A 20,149-nucleotide genomic window follows, 5' to 3' on the forward strand; every position below is an offset into this window, starting at 1 on the left:
CAATGGCCCCCCAACTGTGTTTAGGACAAAATACAAAATCTTCAGTCAGACATTTAAAGTCATCAACTAACTGGCCCCCACTTATATTTCCAATTATACTACTTTACACACTCTCCATTCAGGTCAAACTGGTATTCCATCTCCACTTCTATGGTTCTGCATGTGGTCCTTCATGTGCAGAATTCACCATCTCCTTCAGTCTGCCTAGCAGAAGCCTTTGTTTCTTTCAAAATTTAGTTCCAGTGCCACTTCCTGTGTGAGACCTTCCTTGATGCTCCCTATTATTAGTATTCTTTCCCTCCTGAAATTGCTCTGTGGTATTTCCAGTATACTTTCTTGTGCATACATTACTTCCCTCAAACATAACCTTGAAGAGTAGAATTATTTTGTTTTGTCCCTATATCTCCAGCACAATAGCCTGTAAGCACTTGGTGGACATTTGGTGAATTGAATTCATGATACCTAAGTGGATTCACAGATTCTTCCTCCTTTGCACCCACATCCATTCAGCAGTTAAGCTCTGTAATTTCTTCCTTTAAGATACCTTCTAGGTACAAGGAGCTGCCATAATATAGTAGAAGGAAACACTACAAAGAGAGATCCCTGCTTCTCCTGATATATGTTTCCTATCTTCCCTTCCAGGTGCTCCCTGCCTCAACCCTCCCTTCAGCAACAGCCTTCAATTGGGTCTTCTTCTCTCTCCACTATAGGTTTCTAACCTGGGGTCCATGAATTTGTTTGTTTTATGTTTCGATGACTATATTTCTATAGAACTGATTTTCTTTTAAATCCTATTGGTTTCATTTTATACATTTAAAAGCATTATTCTGAGAAATGGTCCATAGGCTTTACCAGACTGCCAAAAGTGTTCTTTGACACAAAATGTTTAAGAATACCTGCTCTGCACAATCCTGTCATCTGATTTATTCTTCATACCACAGTGAGAATGACTTTCCACTTGAATATTACTTCCCTATTTAAAAAAAAACCAAACAACTGGTTTCCTATTGTCTACCAAGAGTATAGCCTCTTTAACTGGATTCAGAACCTTTCATCATCTGCCTACAATTTACTTTTCCAACTTTATCTTCTACCACTGCTCTGTTTAATAAGCTTTACTCTTGCCAGGTCACTTTAGTCACTGCATTCTAAATGCACTTTGTTTATTCTTGACTTTGGGCCTTTTCACACCTGGTTCTCTCTCATCTATATAAATGTAACTTACTCTTCAAAGGCCAGCTCACTATGTCCATGAATCACTTCCAAAAAATCCACATTTATTTAGTTTTATAGTACAGTTATTGATTCCAATCCATCAAGTGTTTATTTAGTATCTACCATGTGCTGGGTACTGTTTTAGGTTCTGGAGCTACAAAGACAAAAGTAAGAGTCTCTGCCCTCAAAGATCTTACGTTCTAGCCAAAGGAGAGAACATGTCCACATATAGACATGTACAAAACAGATATGAGATAATCTTGTAGGGAAGGTACTAATCCCTGCAGAAAGCTGGGGATTGTAAAAGGCTGAGCTGAAGAGAGAGTGCATTTTAGGCATGTTTGTACTTCATTTTTGAAGAGGGCCATGACATCAAGATGATGACACGGCTTGCAGTTAACTTTGATTTGAGAGAGGCAGGGCTGAACAAGGTCACTAGCCTCACTTCTCCTCCAGAGTCATCTGGATCCAGTGACCAGGTATTCATCAGGATAACTGGAGATGGCCTAGGATGCAATGGGAGACCCTGGTTTTTTAGGCTAAGGCCTTCTCAGGTACTCACTTAGAGTGAGGTAATCCTCATGCAGTGAACAGGCCTCTTTCAGAAGTGAGTCAAGGGATGGCCCCTTTAATTACAGAAAGAAAAAAGACATCAAGCTGGGAGGGGAGGAACAGTCAGTGCAAAGGCATGAAGATAAGAGATGAAGTGTCAGGGATGAGGAGTAGTTAGAAGGTCAGCTTGGTTATACTGGAGCACTCATGAAAGGGAATAAAATGATAACAAGCCTCGAAATGTAGGTTGGAGTCAGGTTGTGAAGGTCTATAAATGCCGAATAGAGTTTATATTTAGTCCCAGATGTAACAAAAAGCCACTGGAGTTGACTGAATAAGGTGTTAGGATAATCACTTTGGCAGCTATGGACAAGATGGACTGGAATTGAGAGAGACTAAGGCAAAGACATCAACAAGGAGGCTACTGTAATAGTCTAGACAAGAGGTGACTAGGATCTGCACTAGGGTGGCGGCTGTATAAGTAGAGAAGATACATATGTGAGAGATATTGTTGGGGTAGAAAAGGCAGGATTTGGCAACTGACTGCATATATGGGTGAGTGGAAGTGAGGAATCAAGGATTACACCAAGGTTTCCAATCAAAGAAACAGGGTAATTGGGAAGGGGCATGTTTTTGGAGAGAAATGAGTTCTGTTTTAGACATATTAAATTGGAGAAGCCTGTGGGACATCCATTTGGAAATGTTTGATGGATAGTTGGTGACAGAGTAAGAAGAGAGGAGATAGTGTAAGGCAGGATAAAGAGATCAGGGAGTTGTTTATACTATACAATATGAATGAATTGGAATTCGGAGGGTTCTATTAACCATGGTCCAGAAAGCCCCTCCTCATTTAGTTCACTGCCTTTTAAAAGTCAGCAGGCTAAATCACTGCTTTTGCAAAAGTGAGAGATTTTAAAAAATGATCAAGTCAAAAAAAAATGAACTAGCAGGTAACTCTCAGTTTTTACTATGCATCCTCTGAGGTAAATTAAGCAGCTTCCAGAGTATACATGACTCTTCGAGAATGAAGGACAAACAACAGCAACAGCCAGGGACAGACTGAAGACAAGGTCCCTGCCCCCTGACAACTTACAACCTAAACAAATAAAGGAACCTTCAGAAACATTTTTAGTCTTATTTCAAATGATGCCTTCTAGGTCAAGACTGAAGGGATCTGTTTTCTTATCTCATTTTTAATGAACTGAAAAGATCTCCAGGGTGCCTTCTTCATTCTTCCATGGCAAAATCCTAAGAGCTGGGGTGTATGAAGACTGATAGTCCTCCAGTTTTAAAAACTAGGTGATGGAAACGGGAATGGGGATTGCTAGATTGCTAACTCAGATAATTTTAGATTAGTGCAATCAAAACCTTCAATTACACCTGGGTGATTTAATCAACCCCCTGTCAAACACTGGCTGGAAGTCCTCTGGTACTGTACAAATATAATAATTACTGTGCCAGCTTACAAGAAGATATCATTTCACTGAGTTAGAAAAACACATTCTGTTGTCAATTACCAGCAACCAATTTATAAGCCCTGAAATAAGCAATATTTTTTAATTGCTGCCTTTGTGTGATTATTACAAAATTACTTCTGTTATGAGGTATTAAATCATCTCAGTGGTGTAGATGGAAAGACTGGGAAATTATTAGCGTGCAATTTTCTGATAAAGAGGGAGTTAGAGCAGATTTTGCAGAGTTGAATTTAAAAAAAAATTTTTTTAAACACAACAAGATTCTCAACTACATATAAACAACTTCAAACCAGCATGAACTGATCAGTTCCAGGGCTTTAGCCAGTCAAGACAACACAGACTGATTTCAGGGAAGTTACTTTATAAGGGATCAACTCATTCAAGTTTGCTGGGACCTTTCCCTCTTCTTTGCCTCCCCAAACTCAATTTATGATGAATCAGAATTTGCTATTTTCCAAAACCATACAGGGAAGGTATTTAAACCACATTTTGGTTTGCCTGCTTCAGCTGACACTGTCCATTCATGTCACTGAGGCTTTGCCTTTGAACATTTGAAAACTCTCTACCCCCATTGCCCAGTCTTGTTAGTTGTCCATGCAGCAGCAATCTGACACCCTGGCATCCTCTGGCCTGCTGGAGATTTTCCTCCCCTGGATGTGAAGGGATTGTGGGATCTCCCAGTGGCATCTTCTCTGAGTACCTCCTGTGGAGGGGTAAGCTCAAGTATACCAGGCTCCAAGTACCTAAGCAAGATCAGAAAAGTAGCTTCTGACCCTCTTTCCACCCCCAGTACCCTAGGTGACTTTCTTCTCTCTTTTGACTCTCCTTATCAAAACTTGATCTCAGGTACCTCATTCACACTCAGATATAAATAAGTACTAGCACCTCTGCCAGGAATATCTGCATTTTAATAGGAACCAAAGCTTAAGGTTAACGGGATTAACTTACAGCCATATTTTTGGCATCGGGTATGAATATGTTAAGGGTATGAGTAAGTTGGGATGGGGAATCACCATAGTTGAATAGGATCACAGATTAGAGCCGAAGGGACCTCATACATCATCTAGTCGAACCCTTTCACATTGCAAATGAAGAAACTGAGGTCAACAGTGGTTGAATGACTTGCCCAGTGACACATCAGCAGTGTCAGAGCAAACATTTGGGCCAATTTTCTTTGATTTCAAACCTGGTGTTCTTTCAGTTGTCCCCATGGAAAAAAAAACCAAAACAAAACATTGACATTAGTTCTATAGCTATCAGTTACTGCCAGTATGATCCTGAGGTGTTCCCTGCCCTTTCCTTAGTCATGGCAGGTCTTTGTAAAGTAAGGTAATTGAAACAGATAATATAAAAAGTTCTTTCTAATGTGAGCATGGTATAAGTCACTGAGCCATCTGTGGGATACTGGGACATTAATCAGGGGCATCCTCTAACATTAACAGGTACCTTGGCATAGTTGATAGAGTACTGGGCCTAGAATGAGTAAAATCCTGCTTTAAACACTTATTAGCTATAGGACCCTAGGCAAGTAATTTAATTTCTTTCAGATTCAATTTCCTTATCAAGAAAATGGGGATAAAAATATCATCAGCCTCAAAGGATTGATGTAGGAATCAAATGACATAATATATTTAAAGCATCTTACAATCTTCAAACACTATACACATGTTATTATATTATTTTTAATAGAATTACAGGTAGTCTGGTACAGTGGAGAGAGAACTGGCCTTACATCCAGGAAGAGCTGGGTTGAATTCCCTCCCCTGACACATCCTGGCTATGTGATAGGGGTCAAGTCACTTGAATTTTCAGTGTTTGGGGAAATTCTGATTATATGGTGGAGACAAAGTGCCTATCTGTCTTGATAGAGGGAGTTTTCTCTTCCAGGGACTACCTCTATCAATGACATCGTGGGTCCTGGCTCTATTCCTATACCAATGTTATCGTTCTCTGTTGCTTCTGTTATTATTATAACAGCAGCCCCAAAAAGCTGCTATAAGTGATGGCCACTTTGTGGCTATTGTGACCCAAATGATCATCAGCTATGACCACCCATCCCTGGTCATACTGTCTCAGCCTCAAAGAACTGGTAAAGATGTCCCACAATATCATTTAGGATCTTCTCTTCCCTCTTTAAACAAGGTTATTAGTGGTTGTTGCCCCTGTAAACTCAATCCCTTTGAAGTATAAGAAATGTCATGCATTCACCCAATGATCTGTTAAGTTCTTATATGCAAAGTACTATGCTAACCCCAGGGAAGGGTATCCAATATAGTGTCTTCTCATTCTTTCATCAGAAGAAGGAGATGAAAATAACCTCTATCACTAGCAGAATCATATTCAATCTTCCTAGTTTAAAAGGCAAAAGACAAGTTAAAGGCAAGCAAATTTCTCCCTGGTCATCTGACACTCTGCTGGAACCTTACCTTTGATCTTCCTTTGAAGGGCTGTGCTATTTTACCTCAATCTTAAAAGACTATTGACATGAACTATACATGAGCTCCTTCCACTCCTGGGACCCTATGTTGTTAACTCTGTACCAACCTTATCACTACATTTTGAACACGTTCATTGCTCATCCCTAAATATTCCACTGGTTCCTGGTCTAATATTCTGTTAGAATGTAAACTCCTCGACAGAATGGCTTATTTCATTCTTTGTATTTGCATCCTCAGGGCCTTGCTCACAGTACGTGTTTAATAACCATTTGGTGACTGATTATACCCAGAGAAGCTTCAACCTGTGCTACTCCCCCATCCACGTGGGTCTCTACCAACCTGTGTCATGAAACCTAACTCTTCACCCCCTTGGTAACTCATGGAGAACTCCCAGGTACCTTGTGCTATAAGTTTGCCTTATATAACAATAGTTCAACTGTGATAGATTCAAAGGTAACTAAGACATAAATTTTACCTCATGGACTTTATAATCTAGAGCGCAAGGCAAGACGTCACCCTCATGATATCATTGGTCCTCCTTGAGAATGAAGCAATACACAACAGTCTGGAAAGATAAACATAATACACAATTAAGTTCTGCACTTTTAACTATTATCAATGATTCTTTAATTTAGTCTGGTGCTAGTCCCAGACTTGAGTAGAACACTTCTTTGTAACTGTCCTAGAGCATTATTTGACTTGTCTCTAGCTGTGCTGTCAAACTCAAACAGAAATGGGGGCCACTGAACAGTATATAAGAATCCCTGTGGGCCACATGTTGATTTAGAAAACTGCACATTCTTTTTTTTAATTAATATATCAGATAGGAACTATATTTTTATCTGGTTCTGGTAGCACTTAGGAGTGTCATGGGCAGTTTACAACTGAGGCTGCAGGTTTGACATCTCTAGTCTAAGGTATCAAAAGCACTAATTAAAGATAAATCATTGTCATTACCTCTGACTCCTCTGTTTTCACCACTATTATAGTAGAATGAGGAATAATAATGACAATGATAATAGTTAACATATAGTGCTCTCAAGTTTGCAAAATATCTTAAATGCACTGTATCATGGGAACTTCACAAGTCTGAAATTACCTTGACGTTGATTTCATACTTCAGAAGGTGGAGAAAGGAAAAAATCAAAGTGAAGTTAGACTAGAACTGATTCAGACTAATACGGAGGGTCCAGTTATTGAAGCAGAAATGATCGGAGGCTTGGAAGGAATGAGCACTGCCAAGTCTTGTCATTACCACTTACACGTCTCTGACCTCCAATCCCTTTTCCCTGTTTCACACTATGACCACCTTAGTTCAGGTACTCATAACTTTTCTCCTACAGTATTACAACAGACTTATAATTGGTCTCTCTGACTCAGGAATTTCTGCACTCCAGTCAGTCTTTCCTATGCACTGCTGCCAACTTAATTTTTCTTAAACAGATATGACCAAGTCACTTCCCTACTCAATCAATTCCATTGGCCTTGGAATAAAATAAAAACTCCTCCATTCGGTTTTTCAAGTCTTTCACAACCATACTCCCAACTGATTTTTCCAGCCTCATTGTACTCTCTTAGATCCAACTAAATGGGTCTTTTTTCTCTGTTCTTCACGCACAACATTCTATTTCTTATCTATGCGACTTTGCACTGGCCATCCCCCAAAGTCTGGAATGTACTCCCTTCTAACTTCTGCCTCACAGAATCTCTCTCTTCCTTAAAGAGACAGCTCCAGCACCACTTTTTACATGAAATATTTTGTGATCTACCCCTTTGTCAACTGCTAATACCCATCCTTTGTATTTAACAACTTCACATTTCTTTGTTTTTACTTTATTAAATTTATTCTGAATGTTCTTATATGAGTACTTCTTATCTCTAATTAGTATGTAAATTTCCTAGAATTGCTTTATTCTTCATATTTATATTCCCAGAAGCTAGCAGAGTACCTGGTACATAGTAGGGATTTAATAAATGCTTTTTAAAAAAAAAGATGGATTGAATTGGGGAACATTAAACATAGTTTGACACAGACCCCCTAAACGTTAAGAGACAAGATTGCAGAGTTCAGAGAAATTATTGGTAGACTACCATGGTCTAAGATTCTACAGGTGAAGATACCTCAAAAGAGAGTGGATGAGCATAAGAAATCCTGAGATATATTTACACAAATAATTCTGATGAGGAGAGGGGATTGTCAAAAATGACTAGTGTGGATGCACAGAGGCTGGATCTGCCAATTCAATTTTTTTTTAAAGACATGCCCCATACATAATAACAAAGAATGAATACCAAAAAAAAAGTGTTATTAGGATTAGGTCAAGAGCATGAAAGCTCTGAAAGAGGCAAGACTTGAGGATGGCATAGACTACAAAGGACTTTTTTGAAGCATTTGGAGGGCAAAAGGAAGGACAAAGAGAAGGACTGGCCCTGCTCTGAGGGCAAAAGGAATAATAAATGAGAGAGAAAAAGTAGAATCCTTCAACTTACATTTTATTTTTCCCTGTTTGGGAAAATGATCTTCAGACTGGAGGTTTCAGAACAAAAAAATGGATTGAAACTCCAGGTAAGTGAAAAAACCACACCTCACTGCTCTTAATAAATTCACATCACCAGGCCCAGGACAACTAAACCCCAGAGTTTTCAAACAACTTGGAATGTCAGGACAGATTTATGAAAGGGATGGTTTGTGAGCCCTTAGAAAGGGCGACAGTGAGAACTATGAGGTGGCATGGGCTTAGGAACAAGTCTGAAGAACTTGATTTTCTTGTTGAAAGGGTTACTAGACTGGCAGAGGTAACACGGTTAATTCTGCTACAACACTTGTTTTGAAAATTCAAATTTCTTCCAAAATGATTGATATACCAAGAAATTTGAGCATGACCTGAATTTTGTGTTTTCTTATGTGAGATTTCTTCTGCAATGAATAGTGATAACTTCACAATAACTGCCAAGCAACAAATCTTCCAAGGTCCACTCCCACAAGTAAGATTCAGGTCCTTCTTCCATGTAAAAGTTGTTGTTGATCTTCTGGTGCAGTAGGAGATTCTGGCTAAGGAGGATGAGTCTGCACTTGCCTTCTACCCCCTCCAAGCTTCCACCATGGCTACGGCTACACTGCACATTTCTGTAGCTGCAAACCATCAGGGAGGTGACATCACCATCACTCATGGTCGCAGTGATGTATTTCTGAACCATTTAACGTGTACAAAATTACGCTACCATTTCACTGGGTTCCTCAGGGTTTCTGAGTCTTGTGTCCCTCACCCCATTTTCCCAGAAGCCCTATGATTTTTATTGCAACATTTTGCATAGCCTGGTGATTTTTAGTAATACATGCCATCTATAGCAGAACGGCCTGTACAATGAGGATGCCATAGACATCAAATTCCTATATTTATGCAAGGTATTTTTTAAAGTCTCATAATATCTTTATGGATAAGGTAAAAGGATATGAAGCAAATGATAATACAGGTAGGTAGATTTGGAGTAGGTTAACTGACCAAACCTAAAGAATGGTGATTAACTGTTTGATGCAAACCTTAAGGGAGGTTTCTACTGAAGATTCCCAATACTCTGACCTTGGTTCTATTTTTAAAATCAATGACTTGAATACAGTCACAAAAGGAATGGTTACCATATTGGCAGATGGCTCAGGGAGAGGAGATAGAGTTGAGTGAAAGAATCAAATTCTAAAATTATTCATCAGGTTAGAATCTGACTAGATGAAGTCTAATAGGAATAAATATAAAGTCCAATACTTGGGTTCAAAAAATAAATTTCTTAAGTAGATGATGAGGGGGAAGCATGGGTATTTTTGGACTGTCAGCTCAATATGAGTAAGCACTGTAATGTGGAAGCCAAACAGTACCACTGAAACCTTTAGTTGCATTAATAAAAACATAGTGTCCAGATAAAGGGCAATGATTGTTCCATTGGTTAGACTCTGGTTAGACCACAGAAAGAGTACCATATTAAGTTCTAAGCATCATATTTTAGGAAAAATATTCACTAGCTAGAATATGTTCAGAACAGGATGACCAGGACAGGGAAGGATTAACTGAAGAAACTAGGACTACTTAATGAGGGAGAATAGGATGTTCCAGGAAGATGTGATAGCTATCTTCAAGTATTTAAAGGGTGATCATCTGGTCCAAGCAAGAGGTTAGACATCCATTTGCTAAGAATGTCAAATTATTAGGGACTCTTATTTCCGGTATTTGCTAGTTTGGATAGTCACGGGTCCTTTCCAGCTCTTTAAGATTTTAAGAATTCCCCAAGACACTGTTTATTTTAAAATCTTTGGACTCCCTTGACAGATCTCAGTTTTAATTTGAAAATCAACTTTTTAATAAAGGATAGCCTAAAAATATACTTTGGGGGTAAGAAAAAAAAATTTCCAACAACTTACTTAAAATAACCTGGCATTATTACTTGAGACTTGTAAGCAGATCTGGACAAATTTGTGAAACTGCCAAGACTTCTCTCTCACCCGCTCCCCTAAACATCCCTTTTGAGAGAGATAGCATGATGCGGTACCAAGAACACTGGACTTGGAGTCAGAAGACTTGACTGCAAGGCCCAGTTTCAGCATTCCATCCTTGTGTAAGCCTGTGTAAGTAGCCTTTCTCACGCAATAATGGCTTTCTAGAGGGCCCCACTATCCGAGGGAACACATCTGCACTTTAACAAGGATCTTCATGATTTAAATCAAAGATATGACTAATGCTGGGGACTCTAGGCACCTGTAAGATCTAGTACTCAATACAATTGTACAAGCATTCATTAATCACCACCTATCTGCCTGATACTAGGGATGCAGAAGCAAAACTTCTCTCAAGGAGCTTAGACTCTCTTGGAGGGAAAGGAAAGGACACAGTTAAGTAAATGCAAAACACATGCAAAATCAAAACAAAGTAATTTGGATGAAAGTAAGGATGAGAGCATGGTCCTTGTAGGGGATGGCACTTAAGCCTAGCCTTGAAAGAAGGTGGGTGAGAGAAAGAGATGGGAGTAGGGGAAGAGAGACCCTTGGGAGATTCTGAAATCATACTAGGCAGGCACCTGTCCAATCAGCCTGAATTCAGGTCTGGTCCTGACTGACTTGACCATCAGTAAGAGTTCAAAATTTCCACAGGGCATATTCCATATTATCTCAGCACAGCTGGCTTATTTTCTGTTTGAACCAGCAGCCATTAAAGCAGAAAATGAACATGTCATAATGAGCATCCTCTATCCACCCCCATTCCCGTCATCACAGTGTGTTGCTCTTAGGACCATTTGTGCAAACAGCAGGACCCACTGGCTGGGCTGAAGCTGCACTGACTGGACATGGCTCCCTCTGAGTAAAGCCCTCCATCCTGTGCCCCAGGCTAATGGAAGCAGCTGCTCTGAGGGTGGCTCAGGGCCAATGCTTGGGATAATGCCCTTCAAAGTCCTTCTCCTCCCTGTGGAGAAGGAATGAGAGGGAACGAAAATAAATTGCCCTTGGTGGACTAATAAAACTTGACAAAAAGTCTTCCCAACATAGCATATTTGATGATTCATGGGGCTTGAAAAGCATTACTAGATTAAAACAAGCCCTGTTGCTCCAGGCCCCACAGCGTTCATGCTGAGGTGGTAATGGAATCCTAGAGATGGAGAGGAAGGGATCTCGGAGGTCATTGAATCCCTCCCCCTGTCCTCTGGACGGATAGCACTTCCCAGCAGGATACAGTAAGACGATTACTCTTATCTTGTTCTTAAAGACAATGAAATATGGAGAGACTTAAAGTCTCAAGAATTAATGTTAGAAGGGAACTTAGAGGCCATTTAGTATAAGCCTGTTATTTTACAGATAAAGAAAATGAGGCCCAGATGGATTAAGCATTTTACCGAAGGTCATATAACAATAATATAGTAATAAGTAATAAGGTACTAAGTGGCAGGGTTGGGAGCTGAGATTTAAGACCATCAGATCTTCTGACTCTAAATCTAGGGGAAATATTTATGTGTCTACATATAGACATATCTGTGCACATATATGTTAAATGTGTATGTACATATATACACATATATATATAGGGAAAGAGAGAAGGGGAAGGAAAATCCATCTAGACTATCTATCTATCTGTCTGTCTGTCTGTCTGTCTGTATCTATCTATCTCTCTATCTCTCTATCTATCTATCTATCTATCTATCTATCTATCTATCTATACTCTACAGACCATTTATACAGTCTGGTCCTATTCACCTTACACTTGTCCAGCACGCATTTTAGAGAGCTAGAGTTGTCTGGGGGTAATGAGCGCCTAAATCTAGTAGCCTTACTCCAATGCTGGTAGATTTTTCTCCTTATATCACACCACCTCCTCTTCTTTTACATATAATAAATTCTGAAACTTACTCATGCTTACTTCATATTTCTCATCCTACAAATTAAGGCTTTTTTGCCTCCTCTATTCACTGATGGGAAAGAGAAATCACCGATCCTCATCTTATTTATTCTAACCCTTTATGTCCCTTGAGACCCTCACAATACAGCAATTTTCGCTGTATGATTTGAATTTAACCCTATTTCCAGGCAACTGAAATTCACAGTATTTTTACTAAGGTCACACAACAAGTCTGTACATTCCTGGGCAACGTGACAACTTGTCCATATACAAGCTGCTATTGAACTTAATTAGCAAGTGTGAAAAAAATGCCCCCTTGTAAATCCAGTTCACTGCACTAATCCATTTTCTGAGGTGGGGGATTACGCTGTCCCAAACGCCTAATCAAAAAACTGTAAGGACATTTATTGTTTCAAGGTGTCTGGGGTAGGAATGAGGAAGATAGTAATAGTAAGAGCCAACATCTCTCAAAAGCCTATCAGGTGTTGAACTCCTGATACAAAGAAATATAAAAAAGTTTTTGTCTTCAAGGGGTTGATATTCTGGTTAGAAGATGGGGAAGAGGAAGGAGGGCTCAGTATGGGACAGGAAAACATAATCAAGAAGAGAAAGTTCTCTATAAAATGTTCCTCTTCCACTCTGCCATCCCTCAACCGTATCAGTCCTTTAAATACCAAGGTTACCCCCTAGTGCATTTTAAATATATATTGATTTTTAAACATTTAATGTAGATGAAGCTTGAGCCCAGTAGGCAGCACACAACACTGGAGAAAGTACTTGATTAGAAGTCAGGAGGCCTGGTTTCTTGTTCTGCTTTTTCCATGAATAAACTTTCCATTTTGTTTTCTTCTGGGGCTCATTCTTCATAGGTAGGATGAGGCTCCAGCTATCTCCAGGACCAAATATTAACTCCTCTGTTTGATGCTTGCAGCCTTTTACAAGCAATCCTTTTACAATCCTACCTTTCTGTACATCACTCCTCTCCATGCACTCTAGAGTCCTGTCAGACTGGCTTTCTTTACTATTTCTTATCTACACAACTCCCCTTCCTTCGCCTTACCTTGACCCTAATTGTTCCCCATCTCTGGAACACACTCCTCACCTTCTACTCCTACTCTAGTCTCCTTCAAGACTCAGCTCAAGCTCTGCCTTCTGCATGAAACCTTTCCTCATGCCCCCAGTCACATGTGTGTGCATGTGTGTACATACATATAGATGTACATGCTATCTCCCCCAAAAGAATTTAAACTTCTTGAAGACAGGGATTCACTTCTGCCTTTGTATTTCCTGTGCCTGGCATACAGATGGTGCTAAATAAATACTTGTTGATTGATTAACTCAATGATTTTGTACTAAAGATTTCTATGATTTTTCTGTGACTTTTATCCTCTGTAGTTCATTGTAGATAAATAATACAGAAGAGGCGAGCACCAACCAAGCATCATGGTACAACAGAAAGGTGAAGAACTGGGGGTGTAGTTCAAACTTGGACAAATAATTTCACTTCTCTAGTATTTCTTTGGTTATAAAATGAAGGGCTTTAGTTGGATGACTGACATCAAAGGTCCTCTCCAGCCATAAATCTGGTGTTCTGAGAACATCCAGTTCATTAGTCTAGCCTTATCCTGCTTTGGGTAATTATGAGCTGAGAGATCCTGAGCACATCACTATAACAACTCAAGAGTCTCAGTTTACTCATCGGTAAAAGTAGTGGTTGGACTTGATGACTTCTAAGGTTCCCCACAACTCTAAATTTATCATCCAATGATCCTATGGTCCATCTTTCACACACCATGATTCAGTACCTGGCCCATTCTTTCCATAAGTCTTCAAATGAGTATTTTGATCACAGTAGGAGTAGGGAGGCAGAAGGAAGATGGAAGCAAGAAAACACGGTAAGTCAGTCTGAGTTCAGGATAAAAAAGCTCTGTTTATCACCATAAAACATATGAGCGTTTGGAAAAAGGGAGAGAAACAATGAATTGTTGTCTGTACAGAGCTGTCTGCAAATGTTAGAGGAAAGGGATCAGATTCACATGCCTTGTAACCTTGAAGGAGAGTTCCCAAGGGGTTCCATATGAAATGTTTGGGTGTTTTCCCCTTAGTCTTTCATCCCCATGAGATGAGCAGATGAACAATCAGAAAACAGTAGGAGGGTGCAGTTATTAAGCCTGCAAGTGACATCCTGAACTGGGAGGCCCAAACTAGATTCATCTACAATTCCCTGTGGATATTTATAGCTTCCTTTCTAGGACTCTGGAATCTGCAAGGGGGTCCAGATCCAATTTCAGTGAGGTGTTTAAGAGCTAGGCACAAATCCCGGAAATGTGCACATGTCTCTGAATCCAGTTTCAACCCTCAAGGCCATAAGGCTGGTTCTGTTTGGTGTCCTGCCTTTAGGGGGTTCAAGCTGGGACAAGTGAAGAATTTTAGCACAACAGCCCAGCTGGGGATGGGTGGGCAGTTTCTAATTAGTAACAAATACTTTCAATCATAGGCATCATGTCCCTTAACGACCACACATCTAACTGCCAAATCCTAATAGTCAAGGGGCCCTTGGCACATGGCATATGGTGGTAAGATGAATGTCTGGTGTCCTAAGCTTTCCTTCCATAATTTCAGATATAGTGCTAGACTTAGAGACTGGGAAACTTTGCTTCAAATACTACTTATGTTCCTTGCTATCTGTCAGCAGGTTACTTGACCTTTATAAGCCTCAGTTTTCTCATCTTTAAACCGGGGATAATGATATAACAGCTATATCCTAGGGCTGTTGAAAGGTCCAAATGAGATAATGTATGTAAAATACTTTAAGCATTTTAAAACAGTATAGAATATGAGCAGTTATTTTTTGGTATAATATTAAGTAGCTTCTCAGGACAAGGTTTTGTAAACTCTTTTACGCAGAGGTCATGAAAATTGATAGATGCTGGGTCAGGATCATTTTAACCTGGGACAAAATGTTAAGAGAAAATTTAAGAAGGTCAGCATCAGGTAGAAGAAGGCACTGGAACTGAAGGAAAGAAGTTGGTTCAGCCCTTGAAGTCATACCACCATTGCATCATTCTAAAGGCACTCAAGATTAGCCTTAAGTCCCCAAAGGAGGCTTCCTCTAAACCAATGGATGACAGTGGGATAATGTAGAGTGCCCAGACTGAGAGTCACAAGAACTTGGGCTCTGGTCCCAGTTCTATGTAACGCTGGCAAATGTTTGGTACTCCTTGTCCTGGGGTATAAAATGAATATGTAGAATGCACACCCTCTTCATCTCTACTTGTGTCACTTCTACTAAAAATCTTTCCTTACCCCCTCTTGTTAATGTTCTCTCCCTTCTCAAATTATCAAGTTTTTTTTCATTTGTTTTTTTTTGTTGTTCACTTGCTTCAGTAGTGACTCTTTCTGACTCCATTTGGGCTAGATTTCTTGACAGATACTGGAGTGGTTTGTCATTTCCTTCTCCAGCTTATTTTACAGGTGAGAAAACTGAGGCAAACAGGGTGAAATGACTTGACCAAGATCATATGCAGCTATTAAGTTTCTGAGGCTGGATTTGAACTTAGGAAGATGACTCTTTCTGATTCTAGGCCCAGCACTCTTAGCCACTGTATTTCCCAGTCAAATGTAAGTTTCTTAAGGAAAATAATTATTTCTGTCTTTTTTTTTCCCAGTGCTTATGGCACTGTGCCTGGCACATGATAGGTGTCTAATAAAATATCTGTTGATTGGATTGGAGTAAAACTAAGAGGATTTCTAAAGCTGCTAATAGCTCTAACACTAGAGGGAGATTGGCAGCATGCTGGTGAGAGCAAAAGTAGGACGGGGAGTCAGTTAAGACCTGAGGTCAAATCCTGCCTGACATCACTGGGTAAATGCTAGGCTAGACAAATAACTTAAGCTCTCTCTCAGTCTTAGTCAACAAACATTTATTAAGTACCTACACCACAGGGAAATGAGACAACTAAAAACAGTCTCTGTCCTGGAGGAATTTACATCATACCATAAACCTTAGTTTCCTCATCTATAAAATGGGACTAATAATAATTCCTACCTCATAAGGGAGTTGTGTGGAGTAAAGGAAGCAATATGTGTGAAATGGTTTGCAATCTTTAAAGTTCTATATGAATGCCTGCTATTATTACAGCTTTATCAGGAAGAGTGAGGTCCACGTCCACCTTCACTTCTGCACCGTCTCTAAGCCCCACCACCTGCATTCTGGCCTTCTCCTACTGGAACTTAGATTCCCATTCTTGGGCTCCTGGGCTTTCACCTTTTCTAACGAGGTTCCTAGTCCATTTGGGGATGTACTTCTAGAGCACTGCCCCTCCCAAGCCAGGCTGTTTCAACCATAATCTCTCCCCCTTCCTCCTTTCTACCCCACTTTTCACACTAGCTCCCTTTTATGTAGTCTTCTCCCTCCCCCACCCTGGGCCTCTTCCTTAATCTCTCTGCAGCCCAGGACATAGATGATTATCTTCTCTTTCCTGGGGCTCGGGACACTGTTTTCTCTTGGCTTTCCTTTATTTCCCATACCACTCCTCATACCACTCCTCATTCTCCTTTGGTGAATCTTCATCCAGGTCACACATACTACCCCCACAGGTGTCCTAAGGGCTGTCCTGGGTCCTCTTCTCTTTCTATATTATTTCCCTTGGTGATCTCCTCAACACTTTCCCCTCCCCTTCCATGGATTCAATTATCACATCTATGCAAATAATTCTCTGTTTATCCAGCCCTAATGTCTCTTTTGAACTCCCAATGTACATTTTCAGCTGCCTTTTGGACATCTTGCATCGGACGTTACAGAGGCCTCAGCTCCACAGGTCCAGAACAGGTCCTAAAGCACAGATTGAATCATGTCGTTCTCCTCCTCAAGAATCTGGCTCCCTATTGTCTCCTAGATATAAACTGAACTTATTGTCTCCCCTTTTCTTTTTCTTCCCCAAATTCTCCCGTCCTTTTGACTTCTTATTGCTGTCAAAGGTTCTCCCATCCTCCTAGTCACCCAGGCTCCACCCCGGGTCTCATTCTTTACTCCTCATTTTCTCTCACCCTCCTTCTCACATGTCCAGTCTACTTCCAAGTCCAGTACTTAGTACAGCTGCAGGCACAGAGTAGGTGCTTAATAAATAGTTGTTGACTTACTGCCTGATTGCTGTTTTTATTTTCATCCTCTGTCTTCCAGCAACATTTAGTGTTCTGGAGCAGGAATGAAAAAAGTTGATGGCGTTGCTCACTCTCCTGTTCTTCATGCTCTCTTCTCTCTAGGTTTTGTGACACCTTTCTTTCCTGCTTATCTTCTTACCTGCTGGTGGCTCAGTGGATACAGTGTTGGGCCTGCAGTCAGGAAAGCTTGGGTTGAAATTCAGGCTCAGGAACTTACTGGCTGTGGAACCCTGGGCAAATGACTTAACCTCTATTTGTCTCATTTTCCTTATGTCCAAAACAGGGATAATTATAGCACCCACTTCCCAGCGTTGTCATGAGGATTAAATGAAATAATAGTTGTAAAGTCCTAAGCACAATTTCTGTCAAAAAGCAGTCCCTATACAAATGCTTATTCTCTCTCCACTCTTCCTGGACTCCTTTTCAGTCACCTTAGCCTGATCATCATCCATGTCCTATAACTTAACCATGAGTGCCCTTCAAGATTCTGTCCTGGGCCCCCTTTTCTTTCTTCTCTACATTCTCTCTCTTGGTGTCCTCATCAGTCTCCATACAGATGACAATGTCATGCAGTGGAGGCAGTGCTGGATTTGGAATCAGAATCCTTGGGCTATGTGCCAGCTGGAACACTTACTGTTTATGTGACCTGGGGTAAGTTAATTCCCTCTCTGGGCCATAACTTCTTTGTGCATAAAATAAAAAACGAGATGATGTGAGAGCTCAAACTCAGTAGGTCTATGATTCTGCCACTCCCAGACCTAACCTCTCTCTATAACTAGAAGCCCTCCTAATCAGCTCCCTGCTAGAGGTCTCCACACATCTCCAACTGGATATCCTTTAGGCCACATAAACAACATGATCATTTGCTTCCCCCCAAATCCATCCTATGTAGAAATGTCATTATTTTGCCATCCTTCTAATTAAGCAGGTTTGCAATTTCATTGTAGCACAGGACTCTTCTCTTTCCCTCACTGGCCATATGCAATCACTTGCTGAGTCTTATGGATTCCTTACAACTTTTCTCCCATTTTCCCCCTTTCCTCCAATCACTCAAACACTACCCTGGTTCAGGTCCTTATCACCTCTCACCTGCACTACTTCTCAAATACCCTCTCTTCTCTGACACTGCCACCATTCCAGTGCAGGCCCTCCTCATCTCATACCTACTGCAACCATCTACTGGTGGGTCTGCCTGTCTCAAATCTCCCCCCACTCTAATACATCCTCCATTCAGCTGCTAAAAAGACTTTCCTAAAGCACGTCTGACCATGTCACTCTCCCCTCTCCCCACTCAATAAACTCCAATGACTTTCCATCATCTTTAGGATCAAATGCAAAATGTTAACATTTGGCATTTTCAAACCCCTTCATAACCTAGTCTCCTTTTACCTTTTTGGCATTCTCATACTTTACTCCCTTACCACATACTCTTTGCCCCAGTGACACAGGTCTCCTGGATACTCCATGAATGATGCACTCCATCTCATGGCTCTGGGAATTTCCTCTGGCTGTCCCCCATGCCTGGAACATTCATCCTCCTTATCTCTGCCTGCCGAATTCCCTGGTGTCCTTTAAGGCACAGCTAAAATCCTAACTTTTACAGGAACTCTTCACAACTCTTAATTCTAGCGCCTTTAATGATTTGCAGTTTGCCATCTATATAGCTTGTTTGTATATATTTGTTTGCATGCTATCTCTTCCATTAGACTATGACTTCCTTGAGGGCAGGGACTGTCATTTGTCTCCTTCTGTAATCTCAGCACTTAGCACAATGCCTGGTACGCAGTAGGTGCTTAAAAAATGTGTATTGATTAACATCCTTCTGACTGGACATGTCACGATCCTACTCAAGAACCCGGGTACCCCTTGTGTCTTGGATAAATACACAGCTTGGCACGTAAAGCCCTTCACTCTCTGGCTCCAGCCCACTGTCACAGGTGTCACAAGGCTGCGGTCAACGAGATCCCAGTCTTCAGAATGCAAAGCCATACTCTATCTGGTACAATCCACCACTTGAACTTTGGAGTAAGAGCAGGCCCTTACTTTCCATATGATAAAAAGGGGCCTTTCTGTTCAGCTTCTTAGTAATGTGTCCATAGGATCATATATGGATTTAAAGCTAGAAGGAATCTGAGAGGTCACTGAGCCCAATACTTTCATTTTATTGGTAAGGAAACTGAGGACCAGATAATGTAAGTGACTTGCCCAGGGTCACACAGCTAGTAAGGATCTGAGGTGGGATTTGAACCCAGGTTTTCCTGACTCTAAGTTCGGTGTTATTTTGGATAGATTTTTTTTTTTTTGATAGATTTGAGTTGGGTCTGACTCTCCATGACTCCATTTGGGGTTTTCTTGGCAAAGATACTAAATGTGGTTTGCCATTTCCTTCTCTAGCTCATTTTACAGATGAGGAAACTGAGGCAAACAGGGTGAAATGTCTGAGGCCAGATCTGAACCCAGGAAGATGAGTCTTCCTAACTCCAGGTCCAGCACTCTATCTACTGCACCATTTAGCTGCCCTAAATTCACATTTTCACAGAAAGCTCTCCTAATAACCACCCTGTGGGATATAAGTAGTATGAAGATTCCTATCTTGATTCTAAGGATAAAGAAACTGAATCTCAGAGAAGCAAAATTAATAGGAGCATAGGTCAGGATTTGAAAGGGCCTTCAGAGATCACCTAGTCCAATCCTCATATTTTATAGATGAGGAATCTAAGGCCCAATCTAAAGAATCTATAGATGAGGCTGTGACTTGCCCAAGGTCACAAAGGTGGTGAGTGTCCAAGCTGGGAGTCTAACCTAACCTAAACATACCTCACTGCCTCAGAAAACCCTGAACATTTGCCCTAGGGGAGAGAGAGTGTGTTTCATAACCACTGCTGCTGTGAAAAACAAAAGTGGTTCACAGATGCCTACTTCATCTTCTGCA

At 40.6% G+C, this 20,149-nt stretch overlaps 1 protein-coding gene across 6 annotated transcripts in view; it reads right to left on the minus strand.

The window, feature by feature from the left end:
• LOC140508463 (nuclear pore glycoprotein p62-like) overlaps window positions 1–20,149 on the minus strand; it is a 29,564-nt gene that overhangs the window by 5,015 nt on the left and 4,400 nt on the right. For 4 of the 6 annotated variants that reach the window (XM_072616408.1, XM_072616409.1, XM_072616406.1 and 1 more), the window contains exon 2: window positions 6,156–6,245. The exons of the other annotated variants lie outside the window; for them this stretch is intronic. The gene's annotated coding sequence lies outside the window, so the exon portion shown is untranslated. The remainder of the gene's footprint in view (window positions 1–6,155; window positions 6,246–20,149) is intronic. 6 annotated transcript variants of the gene reach the window in all.

Source organism: Notamacropus eugenii, chromosome 5 (assembly GCF_028372415.1).
Source record: "Notamacropus eugenii isolate mMacEug1 chromosome 5, mMacEug1.pri_v2, whole genome shotgun sequence".
Classification (NCBI taxonomy): domain Eukaryota; kingdom Metazoa; phylum Chordata; class Mammalia; order Diprotodontia; family Macropodidae; genus Notamacropus; species Notamacropus eugenii.